Consider the following 17,040-nt stretch of genomic DNA (forward strand, 5'->3'; position numbering starts at 1 on the left):
TTTTGTTTTGTTTTGTTTTGTTTTGTTTTTTTGGTACCATGGATTAAACTCTGGGGCACTCAACCACTGAGCACATCCCCAACCCTATTTTGTATTTTATTTAGAGACAGGGTCTCACTAAATTGCTTAGCAGTCTTGCTTTTGCTGAGGCTGGCTTTGAAATTCCAATTCTCCTGCCTCAGCCTCCCAAGCCACTGAGATTACAGGTATGCACCACCATGCCCGGCCAGAGTATTTGTTTTTAAGGCTCTATTTTCTTTTTTTCTTTTTAGGTTGAACTTCGCGAAATTGCAAGTTCTCTTCATGAGGGCAAATACGAATTATTCCAAGGGGTCTCTCTTTACAAACTTATTGTTCTTCCCCTCCCTCCTTTCACATTATCTTTCAATTCCCTAAAAAGGACTGCATGGAAGAAATAGTGAAAAGAACTTGGGATTCAGATTCTGAGATTGCTGATGGTGTGACCCAGGACAAGTTATTAATCTCATTGTGCCTCAGTTGTCGCATGTAGGAAATGAGGAGTGATACTTTGAGGAATATGTGAAATAGCTATTCACAGCAGGATTAAGAGTGGAATTGATTAACCTACAGAGATATTTACTTTGGAGTTGAAAACTACGCAATATGCTATGATGAAATAACTGAATCCATTAGACCTTCCAGGCCAGCCAAGGGCATTATTTCAATCTTTGGGGGTGTAGTTTTAGCTATTAGAGGCACATGAGCTAAGCCAACCACACTCTATTGAGCAGATTCAAAGCCATATGAGTAAAGAATGGAAGGGACATGGCTTGTCAATAATGCAGAAAAGCAAAGGATATAGCAGCTTGAATTGACAAGTAGGTATAGTTTCCATTGGCAGTAAAACAGGGCTCCAACGGACTTCATTTTTATTGAACATACCTGTTTTCTTATGTTTTTTATTGATGCAAATCAAAAAGGGAAGTTGATAAATTAGGAGGTCACGGGGAAACCATGCCATGAATTTTGTGAAAAACACTTGCTATGGTTAGTATTCCCTAGGAGAAATGGGAGAAGGAACTAGATAGGTGTGTCCAGGAAAGAAAAGTATCAGGAGAAGTGACAGGTGACCTTTAGCACTTGAAGGGCCAATTCAAAGGAAAGGAACAGACTGAGTTTACCTTGTTTCAGTGTAAGATTGGAACCAAAGAATGGCAGTTTTTTAGAAAAGTGCAGTTTAGCTTAAGACAAGAGATTTTGCTAATTAGTTACTTTATAAACAATAAATTGTCCAGGGGCAAGTGTCCCTTTTGGCAGGAAGTAACTCAGCAGATGCTGGAAGGACAGGGTCAAGGCACATGTTTGAGAAGGAGACAGAAAAGATGTACTTTGGATTCCCCAATTCCATACGATTTTTGTTCTGTGGTTGACTATTGCAGTAATTTGCAGTCCAAAAATACTCAGAGTCAGAATATTTTTATATGACAAAATCCTTGATTTTTCAGGTTTCTCACAGTTTTACAACTCTAAAATTATCTCTCTACCTAGAAATTTTATCAAAAAATAAAAATAAAGAAAGAATGAAGCTTTTCTTATTTATCTACCATGTTCAAGAAATGTTTTCATGATGCATGAATTTCACTTTTTTTTTTTTTTTAAGATGGTGACCTGTTAGAGATTTGCCTGTCTAAATCCATTTTCTTGTCAGTATTGGAAATGACAGGTTATTCTAATGCCCAAATATTAATTTCTATGGCATATCTATATATTTCATCAGCCAACTCATCTGTGAATTTTCCAGATTTCGATTAGTTTGTCCTAAACTCTTGGCAAGCTAAATTTCTCTAACAGTCTTCAATTCATTGCATTAAATTCCTGTTCAGCCTTGGAAGATATATTGATTTTTTTTCTCAGCGAAGTGACAAATACCGTTTTCATGACTATAATAGAGATTGATTATATTTTATGGAAGAGGGAGAGGGGGCAGGCAGAGAGAGGGCTGATCTTAGTGAGACAAACTCACAACTCAAAAAATGGGAAAAAAATGATTGGAATTAATAGTGAAGTTAATGAATTCAGCTATTGTTGATGAAGTAGAAGTATTTTGAGAAAAAAATTGAAAAGTTCTGCAACTACACAACTGTGAAGAATTAAAGACATATTTCAGTACTTAGAAGGTGCAGGTTTTATGAACCCTTCCTAAAAATGTAATTGTCACTGTTTCCAAAGCTCAAGTTATGACATTGACAGCCCCCATACCTGAGTGTGCTGTGTGAAAGTAATTGTATTGAAAGACATATTTTCAATAAAGTTAGGATGAAAGTAAATCATAATCAATGATAACTAAGTTTGAAATGTGAGCAAGTCTCTGGGGAAGTTATCTATGTTTCTGATATGATTTATGTAATCTAAATTTAAAATTTACCTGGTTCCCTTTTCACACTAAGCTTTCTAGAATTAGGTAGAAACTGGACCAAATGTTTGTATGTTTTTATTATTCTGCCTTGCTGCTCAGTGTCTCTTACCTTATAATCTGAAAAATATTATGTATGTTTTAGAATGTATACCTGTCATAAGCTTAATGTATATAAACTGTTTTTTGAGAATTAAGAAACAAGAGTTCGTATGATATTGAAATAAGCTGTGGCAGACTTGAAAACACATCACCAGGGGAAATTACAGAATTACTTTCTCTGAAAAAAATCTTTAGAACAAGGAAACCATTTCATGTCTGCTTAGGGACACTACGTGTTTATTCATCTTCTATCCTCATCACCTGGCACTGGACCCAACACAGCATCTGGTACCTAGTAGAAGCTCAGTAATATTTGTTAAATTAATGAGCAGATTTTTCTGATAGGGGAACTGCGTAAAACTCATAGCAACCAGTGTTTGTTGAGCTACTAATATATGCCATGGAACTTTACATAGTTTACCTCTAATCTTTGTAACTTTCATAAGGCTACATAGTGACCAGTCCCAAGGGTGGGGCAGGAGAGAAAAAAGAGCATCAATGAAGCTAAACAATATTTGAACTTAGAAAGTTCAGGAAAAAGAAAAGGTCATCTCGAAGTTTTTTTTGTTTTTTTTTTTTTTCCTTTTAATTCTAAGAGCTTCAAAAAGTCCTTGGCCTTCCTACAGTGGATGGATAAACCTCCAGTTTGGACAGATTTATGGTTAAGTGCTACAGGAAAGATTCCAACAACACTGGACTATTTTCTTTCATCCTATATTTAGAGAAAAACCTTTGTTGCTGTTTTTTTTTTTTTTTTATTTCTTGGACTTTCTAATTTACATATGTGGGAAGAATACTTTGATTCAAGAACTTAATGTTTGCTCAAGTATTCCCACAGTTTAAAAAGTGACTTTAAAATTTACTTAAAATAGCAGGTGCTGCTGGCCAGCTCTTTCTCTGGAGCCCTTCGTGGTGGTTTTCTCATTTGTTGCCGCCCGCCCCCCCACCCCCACCCCAGAGCTGCTTCTTGCCCTGTAACGTGCAGCCAGCAAGGAGCACGTGTGCATCCGTGGTGCTATTAAAATCTCTGAAAACTTGATTTAATTTATGTCATAGCACTTCTATAATTCACTTTTCCCTCTCACATTTCTTAAAATTGAAGTTCAGATTAAAACCAATTGCTCAAAAACTGAAAAATGATAACCTGAAAATACATAAATTCACCCAACAATAGAGAATTTTATGATAAAATTAGTTTCTTTTCTGTAATATTTTAAATCTCAAAGAAATTTTCAGACTTTTAACAAATTCAGAAATCAGTTTGGTGTCCATTATTTTAAAAACTGCTATGTGGAGTGTAGAAAAATGGTCCATCTTTGCACAGTATACGTTAGTGATTTAAATGATATCTATTGAGCATCATTTTGGAAATGAATTGCTATTAAATTGCTCCCTGTTTGAGTTATGATATTTTATGAGAACAAATGACCTAATAGCATTAAATCAAAGAATGAGGGGGGTTGGTTTTATTCATGTAATGAAGGATCAGGCAGCATAATTACCTAAGAATTCTACTTTATGTGTATGTATTTATATTATACTCTACTTTAAAGATGTGCATACAAAATCTTCTCCTTCAGATGGTAATATTGATAGGTTAATTAAAACAGAAGGCTTTTTTGTAACATAGAAGTCAATATGTACATCGTTAACTTTCTGAATGATTTTTAAAAGCTGTGATTGCATTAAATTTTGAGGATTAATTAAGCAAAGGAAAAGGAAGCCAGCTTCCCCTCACAGCATCTTCAAGTGACACTCTCCTCCCAAGTTATTTAAAATTCTTGGCCAATAGCTAAGGGTTGTGTCAAATACTATATAAATTTTTAACTACTTCAAAGTTAAATTTTGATGTACTTTTTAAGTTTCTTTTCTAACATAAGAGTTATTGCTCATTGTTAAGAAATTGAAGTGACAAAGATCAGTGTCAATTAAAAAGGGAAAGTCCTACCTTCCCTTCAGTCCATTCTCTACATCTGCTCTAAATTGAGATTTTTCTAGAAACAAAGAAGTGTTTGTAAATACATATTTAAACACATATCTCCTTTTTCATTAAAAACTGGATGACTCTGTACATATTTCTGTATGATTTACATTTTTGACTAAATTATTTATCTTAAGCATGATTCCACAATAATGTAGACTGTTCAAAATTTTGAGATTATGGTTGTGTAGTTTTCCATAGAATGTATGTACCTTGATGCACCTCTGATGTTCTTATAAATTGTCTCCCTTTTTTCTTTAAATTAATGCTTATGTGAGCTTGTGTGGGCATACATGCATTCTGTCAATGGTCATATGCCTGAACTAAACTACAGTTACTTTTTTGTTGTGAAAAATCAGGTGTAATAAAAAGTCAGCTAAGTATTAGTAATTGACCCTTGAAATAGTCCATCAGTTTAAACTCCAGGAACAGTTACCAGTTGTCTTCTTTCCAGAACCCAGTGGTGGGGTGGATGATTTGCTAATTTCTCTAATGATTACACATACAAACTCTTATTTATCTGCATGGTTATAATTGAGTGAGACCTTCTGAAAATGGGTAGTTGTGTGTGTGTGTGTGTGTGTGTGTGTGTGTGTGTGTGTTTTAGATATTAACATTTTACACTTGAATGGTGGAGTCATTCTTAAAAATAAACAGAATTACTGATACATAGAAAAATCAGGTGAGATTTTTGGATTAAGGGCTTCTGCTTTTTTAGAGAACTAAAAATGTTGACAAGACCACACGCCTGGGTTCAAGCATCCTTATTCTGATGTGGATTTCTTGCCCTGAGTTTCTTCCTGTTGTCTTTCAACAATTTCTTCCCAAACCCTAATTTACCCTTTAGCTCTTTTCTCCCAAAGCAGTTTCAAAGTTTCCTACTCCCTCAAAGAGATGAAAAATAATATCATAACTTATATGCTTGTTCAAAAATCCAATTTCCAGGTCTTGTCCCTGAAAATTCTGATTCTCAGTGACTAGAGCATGTCTGATGGCCTGAACTTAAATAAGAATGTCAGGGAATCTCAAACCAGCATCTTAAGAAAGACTGAGAGGAAAAATCCAACTTGTTCATGAAGTAATTACGACACCTCATAATTACTGTTGTTGCTTTTTAACTCACACATGTCTCTTATCCTCTAACCAAATGGAATCACACTCTCAACTAAATTCTAGTCTATTCTACCTCTGTTCCTTCCCCTTGGAGAGCCAATTCCCGCCTCTCTACCTCTATCCTCACCTCCTCAGGGAAGGCCATGGGCAACTTCTGAAGCATTTATCTCCTTCACAAGTTCACATTCAGTTGAGGATTGTTTCCTATGGTTTGTGTGTGGTTCTTCTCTCTGTCCTCATGGTGCCTTATCCATAGTCAACTCTGTCAAAATGTGTGGGTTGAACGATAGTGCCATTAACTCTGGCAAGATCGGGTCAAAGTCTGCACTTCGACAAAGTCACTTCTTGATGTTTTATAGCTTGTCCTGCTCCAAAGAGATTCTGTTGCTCTCACTTCAAATTGGATATTATTCATTTTGGCGAATAAAACAAAAGCTAATGCTTGCCATTGATTCGAGTCTATTTATTACACATTTAAATCATCTGACAACCAATGCTTGAGAAAGTTAATTCATATCAAAGTTAGTTTTTAGATTTTATTTGAAATCTAATAACAACATATCATTTTCCCCAGTAAGTCTGTTATTGTCCCAGTTTGCTTAACAATTTTTATTGTTTTGTTTTGCAGTACTAGTGATTGAACCCTGAGGTGCTTAATGTCTGAGCCACATCTCCAGCCCTTTTAATTTTTATTATTTTGAGACAGGGTCTCACTAACTTGCTGCAGCTGGCTTTGAACTTGCAATCCTCCTGCCTCAGTCTCCAACTTGATTAACTTTTAAAAAGTACTTCAGCTTCCTTAAAAGAAAATTCTTTTGATATTCAGAATAATTTATCAGTAGCTTCAATGAAACATTGTGCTAAGGTCGCTAGAATAAATGGAACATTTTTTCGCAGGCACAGAATTTTAAATGCTTTTGATTCTAGGGCTGTATTCTTCAACTCTTTTTTTTTTTTTTTTCTTTTTGCCATGCTGGGGATCAGACTCAGGGCCTGACATGTGCTAGGCAAGTGCTCTCCCACTGAGCTATACTCCCAGCCTGCCTGTGCTGTATTTTTACTATATAGGGCTAAGTAACATAATTTGGTATAGTGATGAGTGTAACCTGGCAATGTCTTCATAGAAATTGGGGTATACTTCATGCTACTAAAAATAATAATTTTCTGAGAATGCAAAATGGAACTAAATTTACCAATGTTTTTTCCAGATTGCTTTAAGAAAAGCACTGTTCATTTGGGAAAATATATTTGGGAGGTAGGCATTCTCCCAACACTGTTTTATGGCATAGAAAATTTTTTCACTGTTTATTTGTGTCTCTTATTTCGAAAGTCAAGCACTTGGTAAGTCACCTTGGAAAAATGGAAGCAATTTATTAATTTGTCATTTGTCTAGACTGAAAACATCTTAGCAAATAAAAAGATGTCCATTAGACATATATTCCTTTCTTGTAAAGCTAGCAGTTCCAGACATCAGTGGACTATCTTTGGCCATCTTGGTCTCCTGTAGGTTTGGCTGGGGTGGAGCAGGTGTGAGCTTCCAAAGTGTCTTTCCATGTGTCTCAGTGGGGCTCCCCTCCCATGCCTCCACAGGAGACAGCTCATCTGTTTAATCCTTATGTTTTAGTCAACCTTTGTTATTATGCAGACAGGGCTCTGAGGCTCAGCTGGATTTTGACTTTCCGAATGAATTGATGGAGTTCTTTGATCTTAACTGTGTATTGCATCTGTTTCATCTTTCTTCTTAATGCATAGTCTTCCAAACTCCAATTCTAGCTGGTGCTCCTAAAAGAAATTAATAATCACACAAACAAAACTCAAGCACAAACCCCAATTTCTTGATTGAACTTTCTTTTTTTGGCATGGTAAACTTCCTTGAAAAATCCCCAAAGCAATTTAATTACATTGCTCTGAAAGAGACCACCAGACTTAAGAGTGTGTTACTACGTACCTGTTAATGTATATGTGCATTTCATACGGTAGGGTCAGCTTTGCAAAGAAAATAACAGTCGATCTTTGCAATTTAGTAAATTATATAATAGCCTAATATTTTTAGTAGACCATACTATAACAAAAGACATAAAACCTACTTAGAAAATCTACCAGAAAAAATATAAAGAGCCTTCTGGGCAATATTGCTCTTTTTGGTGGGAGCCAGGACATCTGCACTGCAGAGAACAATCAGTTAAAATTGGAACAAATTATATGGAGAAATCAGTCTAGGCCATAGGATGCTACCATGTTATTGCTTTTCAAGACATAGCTTTAAAATGAAATGTGCCTGTTCATGTGTGAAGTAGAAGGGGAAAAACTGAGAAATCAGTATGGACTGTTTGTTTGCCCACATGAAAGGATACAGAGTTATGATACATTGAGCCAGAAAAGATCAAGTTTTTATTTGAATAACCTTTGATATTCTAATCGAGTGTTTTGGAGACTCCATATTATTTTATTTTTACTTTTGATTCTCCACAAATCATTTATGTTCAAGTATACCATGCTCTGATGATGCTCATGTTAACCTCAAAGCTGTCAGAATAATTTCAACTGAGCAAGAAATTAATGATTCCTTGGAGTCAAAGACCCTTGAGGGAGTTACACTAAAGTCCCTCTCTGAGAGCAGGAAGATGCTGTGTGACCTTCTAGTCCACTTCACATTTACTTTAGCCCAACATATGTTGGTTGAATATCCTAATAACTGTTAGTGAATTGTCAAAATACCCATTTTTCTTAGGTTTTAGAAATAGAACATATAATTTGATTCCTCACATAACTCTATAATATTGCAGTTTTAAAAATATTCAGCTAACTTCTTTCCACTTAAAAGTATCTCCCAAGCCCCCGCATGGTACTCTGAACTAGGGAGATTTTCATCCCTATTTTTGTAGTTTCCATATGGAATCTGAGAATAGCTTCAGGAAGGAAATGTGAAAGGTTGTCCAATCCCTCTTTGGGCAGAACTACTCTGAGAACCACTAAAGATAGCTTTACTCCCCTATGTCCACTTTATCCATCTTGCTACCCACGGGGATGTAGCTTTACGTACTTATTTATTCTGCCAATTAATGTTTCAATTTGAGGGAAAAAACTGAGCACCCAGCCAAGCTAAGATGGGTGGTTTCAATGTACTTCATTTATTTTCTCTGACCTTATTTGCTTTACTTTCTTATCTCAAATACCTGGTGGATGTGTTTCTTTTATAAAAATGAAAGAAAAAAAAAAAAATGCCTGCCCTCTTAGCCTGTAAGACTGTGCTGCTTGAACTTCTGAAAGCCATCATGTGGCCTTTCCCATATGGTTGGGTCAACAAAAGCTCAGACCTCTGATTTTGTTTCTGTGTTTTCTTGTGACTTGCCCATCTCCAAATTTCCAGTCTTATTCTAATAACACTGATTTGGTCCATTGATATGATTCTCAGGTACATGCTGCTTACAGCATGAAAATTTATGTAAAAGATGATAAATTGCTTTCTGCACATTTTCTTATGTTCATCAATTTTGACCTAATTCATTCTTAACTTGCTTTTTTATTCTTTTCTAATAGTAATTGGGTGATTAAATTCACTTCCATCATTCTACCTTGATGTGAAGGTTGATTTTCTTACATTTATCTCCAGAGAAGGTAGAAGAGAAAACATTTATGGGTTGCACAGGTGGAGACGATCATTTCTCCCTCATACTTGTCACTAAAAGGTGCTGGCCCAGGCTCATTCATTGTGACTTTTGGTCTATGGCCGTCACATTGTGAATTCTTCTTGTACATCAGGGAACCAGCATCCATTCCCAGAATTTACCCAAGGATGTGTTATTTTCAAAACCAGCAGTTTGAGTGATCAATTTATAAGTCATAAAATCAACTTAGCAGATAGATCATAACCTACACTTAAAAAAATAAGAAAAAGGTTAGAAATTTCAGAATGCACTGCATGTAGCGAGACTTAGTATTATTTCATGAATACATTTTTCTCAAATAGATTTGGAGGGTGTGCGGTACTTGGTTGTGCTGTAAATATTTTCTTATCATGGATTTCAGTGGGACAAAAAGCCAGAAAAACAAAATGAAAACAAAGCATTGAGTTAAACCATATACCCTCCAGTAAGCTTTTGCCTGATGTTGGGCTTTTGAATTGAGAGTATTATTTTCCTATATTCAAATTCTATTATTTTTTCAACAATTAACCTCAAGCAAATCAAGGGAATTAGCTCATGGCAATAGAAATAATTATGGAAGCTTAGCAAATGCTTCCAGAATTATTAGGAGCTAGGCCGTACCAGCTTACTGAAGGTACAATGCTCTTACTGATTAAACCATTTAGCTTTAGGTAGCTGTGTAAGAAACAGACATGAATATTTAGTTGCATAAGAGAAGCATACAGTTCACAGGAAAAAGGATTTTGTTAATACCTTATTTTGTTGTAGGGCCAAACAGAGTGAATACAAACTCTGACTGTAAACTTGTGTTATGACAAGAAAGAAAATAACAACTCTCACTCTTTTAAAGCATCTCCAGCCTCACATCATTGCATGTTCACTTTTAAAACACTTTTGTAAATGTGACCCTTCTTTTTATTAAAAATGACATAATTGTTTGTTTTTCTTTTCTTTTGTATCTACCAGGAGTTAACACAGGGAAGAAATTGTACCCTTATTGCACATTCACATTTTATCTCAGGACTGAGAAATGTTAAATGTTGTTCAGCTGTTCAAGGTAAGTGATAGAGAGAAAAAAAATTATAATTTGGTCATGCAGAAGTATATGGTTCAATATTTGTTGCGCTCATTACCAGGCATGTCGTTCTTACTCTCTGTAATGTCCACGGTGGAATGTAACTCAGTACTTCATCACCCGCAACAGCAGTGTCACATGCAAGCTTGGCAGAAATAAAGAATATCAAGCTCCACCCCAGCCCTACTGAAATAAAATCTGCATTTTAACAAGGTCTCCTGGTATTTTACATGATCATTAAAGTTTGAGAATTGCTGGTATACTGGATGAGTATGGCCAATTGCTGTATGGACCTGTGTGCATTTTGTGGATAACATTTGCTCAGGAAAAGAAAAATTAATAATGGAAAGAACCAGCATTTTTTCATATTCTGCAGCTGTGGCCGACCAACTAATGGTGTCTGGGATTGATGATGATGACAGTGATGCTACTGCCCATGAGAACACCTATTTGTTACCTCGTGCCTCTCAAAGGGCGCCATTTTGCGTAGTCAACAGCTAAGGCATTTAACCTTCATCTTTCCCATACGAGTTTTATGCTATTTTATAGATGAACCAACGGGTTGCCTAAACTCCTTACCCCCTTGTAAATCCAGGTATTCTGGATCATCCCTGAACATCATGTATGCCCAAGGTAGTCTACGATTAGTAACTGCCATGTTTTAGTCAGCTTTCTGGCTGCTGTGACTAAATGACCTGACCAGCACAATTATAGAGGAGGAAAAATGTATTTGAGGGCTCACAGTTTCAGAGGTCTTGGTTCATAGAAGGTTGGCTCTATTCCTCAGGGTTCAAGATGAGGCTGAACATCATGGTGGAAGAGTGTGGCAGAGGGAAGCAGCTCACATCATCAGGAAGCAGAGAGAGAGAAACTCCACTCTCCAAATACAAAATATATACCCCAAAGCCACACCCCAATGCCCACCTCCTCCAGTCACACCCTACCACTTCAGTTAATCCCATCAGGGATTAATTCACTGATTGGGTTAAGACTTTTACAACCCAATCATTTTTTTCCTCTGAAACTTCCTGCATTGTCTCCACATGTGAGCTTTTGGGGGAACACCTCACATCCAAACCAAAACATGCAACTTCTAAAATTAGGAAAGACTATGTTTTTCAAATGGGAAGAGAAAATATGACCCTTGAAAGATTTCAGGTATCAGTTGACATTTGTTTACTTAGTATTTGTAATGAGCACTAAGTTGTCAAATTTGCATATTTGAAAAGACAAGTAATGCCCTAAATTTTAAGCCCACATCAGACTTTCAGGTTTTCAGCTCACAACGTATTATGTAGGTGTTGTACATGCCATGTGGCATCACTGACTCCATTAGAAGCTCGTCATCAGGACATTCTGTTGACTTCTGGGGACTTAATTGCCTCTCTCTGAGGACAAATATTTGTACATTTGTAACATGAGGAAAGGACTCCTTACTTGAAATGACTCTAGGATTGCACAGAACGTAGGAATGCAGTTTGTCTCTCTTGCACTGAATCAAATCCTTTTTAAGGAAACCACCTTTGAGAAAGGAGATGCTACAGGCATATCAATATTTTGACATTTCCTGGAGGAGGAAAATGAACTCATGCAACGAACGGCATTGAAAGTAGTATTGAAATGAGAATAGAAAGGAAAAGGTAGTTATGTGGTATTACAGTCCAGAAAAATAGTGCCGTGTGCATAGCTGACCATCTGGACAGACACCAGCTGGTGAATCGTACCCATTAGCATGGTAAAGTGGAGGGTTTCTGAGCTTTTTATAACAGACTGAAATAGACTGCACATTCGAGTAGGGGTAATGATATTTTTTTAAGGTTGCAAAATTTGTTAATGTTTTATTATTTATATGACTGTAAAGGTTATGCTGTACAGAGTAGTTCTCTTTTCTCTCCTGTTCTCTGGGCCCAAATTTCCCTACTAAAGCAAGCATTGTGAGCAGTTCCTTAGGTATTTTTTAGAGATTTTCTCTAAATATACAAACATTATGTACAAAATCCTTATTAAACAGAAGGATAATTTACAGTACATGTGATTCAGTGCCATTCTTCTTTCCCTTAAAATGTATCATAGAAATTGCTTTATATCAATATTTCTGCTCTGCTCATTTTAATGATTGGCATTCCACAGTATGGATATAATATCCCTTATTGAATCAGTTACCTTAGATGGCATTTTTAGATCATTTTCAGTCATTTTCTATTAAGTAATGCTGCAACCAGGATCCTTGTCCATCTATTATGCTGCTGCATAGGATTCTATTGCTCCTCTGGTAGCGACAGAGCAGATACTGGATACCTACTACGCGCTAAGCAGCTGACATGTGTTATGCACGATCTTCATAACAGTGTCACACGATGTTGATGATAACAGTTCTAATGAGGTTTAACAACTTGCCCCAAGTCTCAGAGTTAATAAGACAGGAGCCGAGCGTGGAATGGATGCAGAATGTCTGACTCCTGAGACTAAGACACAACAGAGAAGGGAATAGCAGACATTCCATTCTACAACTCTCAGGTTGGAATGTGAAATTAATACTCATGTGAGACTTAATTAACCATATTCAAGTGATCAGAGGGAAAGGAAGGACTGTCACGAGAACCAATGAAACAAAGTGTATGGCATACCAATAGCATCATCTGTAGCAGAGATTCAGGCTTTGTGGTCTCTACGGATCCCAAATGGGTCCTCTCCAGGGAGAGGGTTCTGAATCTAGATTGCTTTGTCCTCACTGACTGCTTCAACCTCTAAAGTATTCCACGCCTATGCACTGCATTTATGTAAGCAACACCCTAATCTGATGTATGGCACTTGTGTGCCCTCCAGGAAGAGCAGTCTTAGGTAACCGCTCTGAATTGGGCTTTGTGGTCACCGGGAGCAGAAATTAGCAAGTGCCCCCATTGGAAAACAAGAATAAGGTGCCAAGATGAGAACACTTGAGATTTCTCAGATGGTGCCGATTTCTCTAGGTTCATTCTCCATTCATAATCTCCATGTGCTAGCAGTTCTGAATCTTTACAGACATGTAAAGCAGCCACAGAGAAGTCAAAATGGGAAGCTTCTTTATAAGACCTGTAGGTCTTCTAAAATTATAAAAGTCTTGTAAGTCTCATACAGATTGCAATTTGAAATTGAGGTCTCAAGTATCTGTTGGTTTTTTTATAGGTCAGTTTTACCATCTAGATCGTGTTTCAACGCCTGGTCTTTTGGTTTTAAATTACTGAGTTTTCTTTGTTTCCAAATACTTCATTTAAAGGCATCAGAATTATTTATATGGTGATTATTATAAAATAATAACTGAGCTGTATAATGAGTGCTTACCACAGGTCAGGAAATATGCACAGGATTTTATATGCATTATTTGGTTTAATACCAAACTCCTCTAAGGTAGGTATCACTATTATTTTTTTCCCATTTTGTAGCTGGAGTCTTGTACTCTATTGTTTGAAATTAATAATCATAGTGGTGAAAAATAAGGTACTTTCTAACCCTACATGCTATTGTCAGACCTCTGTATCTGTAAGTACTATTTTTATGTATTCAACCAATGGCAGATTAAAAATATTCAGGAAAAAATTATATCCAGATGGAACATGTACAGACATTTTTCTTATTATTATTCAACTAAACAATAAAGTATGACAACTATTCACCTAGTAGTTATGTTATAACCTAGAGATGATTCAAAGTACATAGGAGGATGTGTACACATTATGTGCAAATACTGTGTCATGTTAAATAAGGAGCTTCAGCATCCTTAGAATTGGCATCCAAGGGGGTCCTGGAACCTCCCAAGAATACTGAGGGTCAGCTATACATCCAACTTTGACATTTCTCTTCCCAGACTTTATTCAAATGCACTCAGTAATCAGTGTATGAACAATTTTGTATTCTTTTTTTTTCATTCAGTATTGTTATAAGAAGTTAATTTTTTTCAATCTTCCTCATTATCATATAATGACTGCACACAATTACCAACACTTATTAATTTATTTGGGGACATTTAGTTCTTCCCATTTTCTTTATAGATTCTACAGCTATGAAAAACTTTGTGTATGTAGCATATATTACTCTCTTTGAATTTTCTACGAGAAAATCTACTTTCAGTCAGAGTGAAGATTTTTTTTTGACTTATTCAAACTTCCTGAGTTACAATCATTTTTATTAGAACATTCATGAAACCCTTAATTTGGGTTCTTGAGAAATGTCCTTTTTAACATTTTTTTTTTCATTTTCAGGAATGATCTTCCTAGTATTTTAAAGACATATTTTTGAATGAATATATAAATAATTACTATGTGATAAACAATACCTAATGAGTGAATATTTGCATTACTTAATTATGAGAGGAGGTAAATTGGGCTTTGAGGAGGATGGTATGTGTGGTGCAAGTATTCAAATGTATTTCTTGAGTAACTACTATGTGCCAAGCCCCATGGCAGTTGCCCAAACTGTGATAGGGAACATAATAGAAATGGCTCATTCCCAAACAGAGCCTTACTAAAAGTCACAATCAAAGATTGTTTGTCTTTGACATTGTGCCACAATGTGCTCACATCCTCTGACATTTCCTACTTCTTTGTTGTTTTGGAATATGGAATATGACTCATTTTTTAATATCAGTTCAAGAGGGTAAAGGATAAAGAGTGTCTTATTCTCACAAAGATACCTAGATCAGTATAGATATGAATTATAATTTCTAAGAATTCCTGAATCCATATTTTCCCCTCCCATCCAATTCCAGTGGGATTTTAGAAACCCTTTTTACTTCCCAGAATGGAAGTGTTCTCTTATTCACATTGCATAAGCCTCGCTTGTATCTAAAAACATTTATGCATTTTCTCTTCTCAGGTCTTTAGGCTAAATAAACCAAGTGTGGGGACTTTGGACCTTCTGTTACAGAAATGTCCTCATGTGGAAAAGGGATGGGCAGACACAACTTTATAAGTCAGAATATTGCTTCCCAGGGTTGACTTAAGTCTACCCAGCCATGAAGCTGGATTCTCCAGGTAACGGTGTGCTCAGACATTGCTAAGCCAGTGCAGAGGTGGAAAAGTAAATAGAAGGGCACCCGAAAAGAGAACTCGGATTATTTTTATACCCTTCTTAAATTTCTAACATCTCCTAACCTTAACATTGGGGTTGAAGTTCTCCCTACTGCAACTTTACAAATACCCTTCTGCCTGAACTTAAAACACTAGAAACGACACATCTGAGATCTGAATGTGTTCTTGGTCCTAAATCAATCTTGTCACTCCTCGGAAAGCAATGCGAGATAATAAGTAGTATTCACCTGATTGCTTTCCTGCTTCGAGACAGCTAGTGACGCGCGTCTTCCTGATAACCGGGGGTTTCAGATCTGAGGCAGGGATAAAGGGAAGCTGGGAGCTTGCGGAAGCTGAATTTGACAGTCGATGGCTGAGGAGAGGGTCAGAAGGGATGGAATCTGTGACACGTATGAGAAAGGAACAAAATTTATCTGCTCTGGTTGCAATGATTAGATGTCTCTCTGTCTGGCTTCCTTACAGTGGGTGACTGATGGCACACGCCAGCTGGTTAATATCATAATTAACCAAGTTGTTTCCATATTGGTAAAGTTTAATCGGAAAATTTACCAGTGATATGATGGTATTGTCACAAAGATCACACGGAGTCGACTTTTGCTCAAGGCAGAACGGCAGAGCGGTGTGAGCAAGATGAGGAACTGCAAACTTGGAAAGCATAAGGTATGTTTCTTTTATAATTCCATATCCTGGGTTTTCTTAGGATATTTCATGGTGGGTGGGTTTTTTGTTTCATGACCAAAATGATTTGTATAAAAGATTCATTGTGTTTTTCGCGTGTTTACAACATATTCTCTGAAAGCTTTTGGTTTTTTTCCCTCCCCCAAATCCAGAAATATAGGAATAAAACTAAATAGTTTTTGATGCTGAGAACAAAACATAAAACAATTTTTTACCTCTTATTATGTCCAGCTAATCTTTGTCCATTTTCATAATTACGATGAGGTCGCAAATATTAATTGAACACTTGCGTTGTGTAGCACTGGATTTATTTTGCTCCTCTATATAAAAGTTATTGTTTTACTTTGTGTGTCAACCCAGTTATAGCAGAGAAAAAAGGCAACTGCAGTTATAGACTATGTAGAGGTTTTTAGTTTCAAAAAGTGCTCAAAGTGGATCCAGGTTTTGACTGAAGTCATAAAGTGATTGAAGCTATTTTACAACATTTATGAAGATGGGTATTTCTTGACATTGTGTGCTGTTCTCTGATGCCAGTCTGGCCTTTGATTGTTATACCTGTATTTTCATTTCACCATGGTCTGTGAAATGATCTGCTTTGCTTGATTGAATATTCAAGCTCTGGGGTGTTTCCCAAATTATAGCCTTCACATATTGCTAATTAATGAGCATGCATATGGATGAGGAGAGGCATGTGTCTCTGTGATGTATGCCTGAGCCCTTCTTCGGAGGGAAAGAGGGAGGGAGGGTCTCAAAAAGCATGCAGAGGGCAAGTTTGGGTCATTTATGCTGTGTCACACCACCACTGTAATGTCATGGTGACCAACTTGCATATTGGGGACATACATTAAAGTTTTTTTACCTTCCCTCTGCACATTCAGATCGTGATATCATGGCAAAAAGCAGTAAATAGTCCTTTGACCATTACAATTGTCTTTTGTGTTAATAGCAGTCTTTAAACCTTACATAATAGCATTTTGAAACACACTCATGCATAGCATATGTTT

At 36.4% G+C, this 17,040-nt stretch overlaps 1 long non-coding RNA gene across 12 annotated transcripts in view; it reads left to right on the top strand.

Annotated features, from left to right (window-relative positions):
* The window catches only part of LOC124982350 (uncharacterized), a 95,746-nt gene that overhangs the window by 47,913 nt on the left and 30,793 nt on the right, over positions 1 to 17,040 (top strand). For all 12 annotated transcript variants that reach the window (XR_007108258.1, XR_007108262.1, XR_007108256.1 and 9 more), the window contains 3 exons: positions 10,184 to 10,274; positions 15,144 to 15,301; positions 15,821 to 16,018. This is a non-coding gene — a long non-coding RNA (uncharacterized LOC124982350). The remainder of the gene's footprint in view (positions 1 to 10,183; positions 10,275 to 15,143; positions 15,302 to 15,820; positions 16,019 to 17,040) is intronic.

The sequence above is a fragment of the Sciurus carolinensis genome, chromosome 4 (genome assembly GCF_902686445.1).
Source record: "Sciurus carolinensis chromosome 4, mSciCar1.2, whole genome shotgun sequence".
Classification (NCBI taxonomy): Eukaryota; Metazoa; Chordata; class Mammalia; order Rodentia; family Sciuridae; genus Sciurus; species Sciurus carolinensis.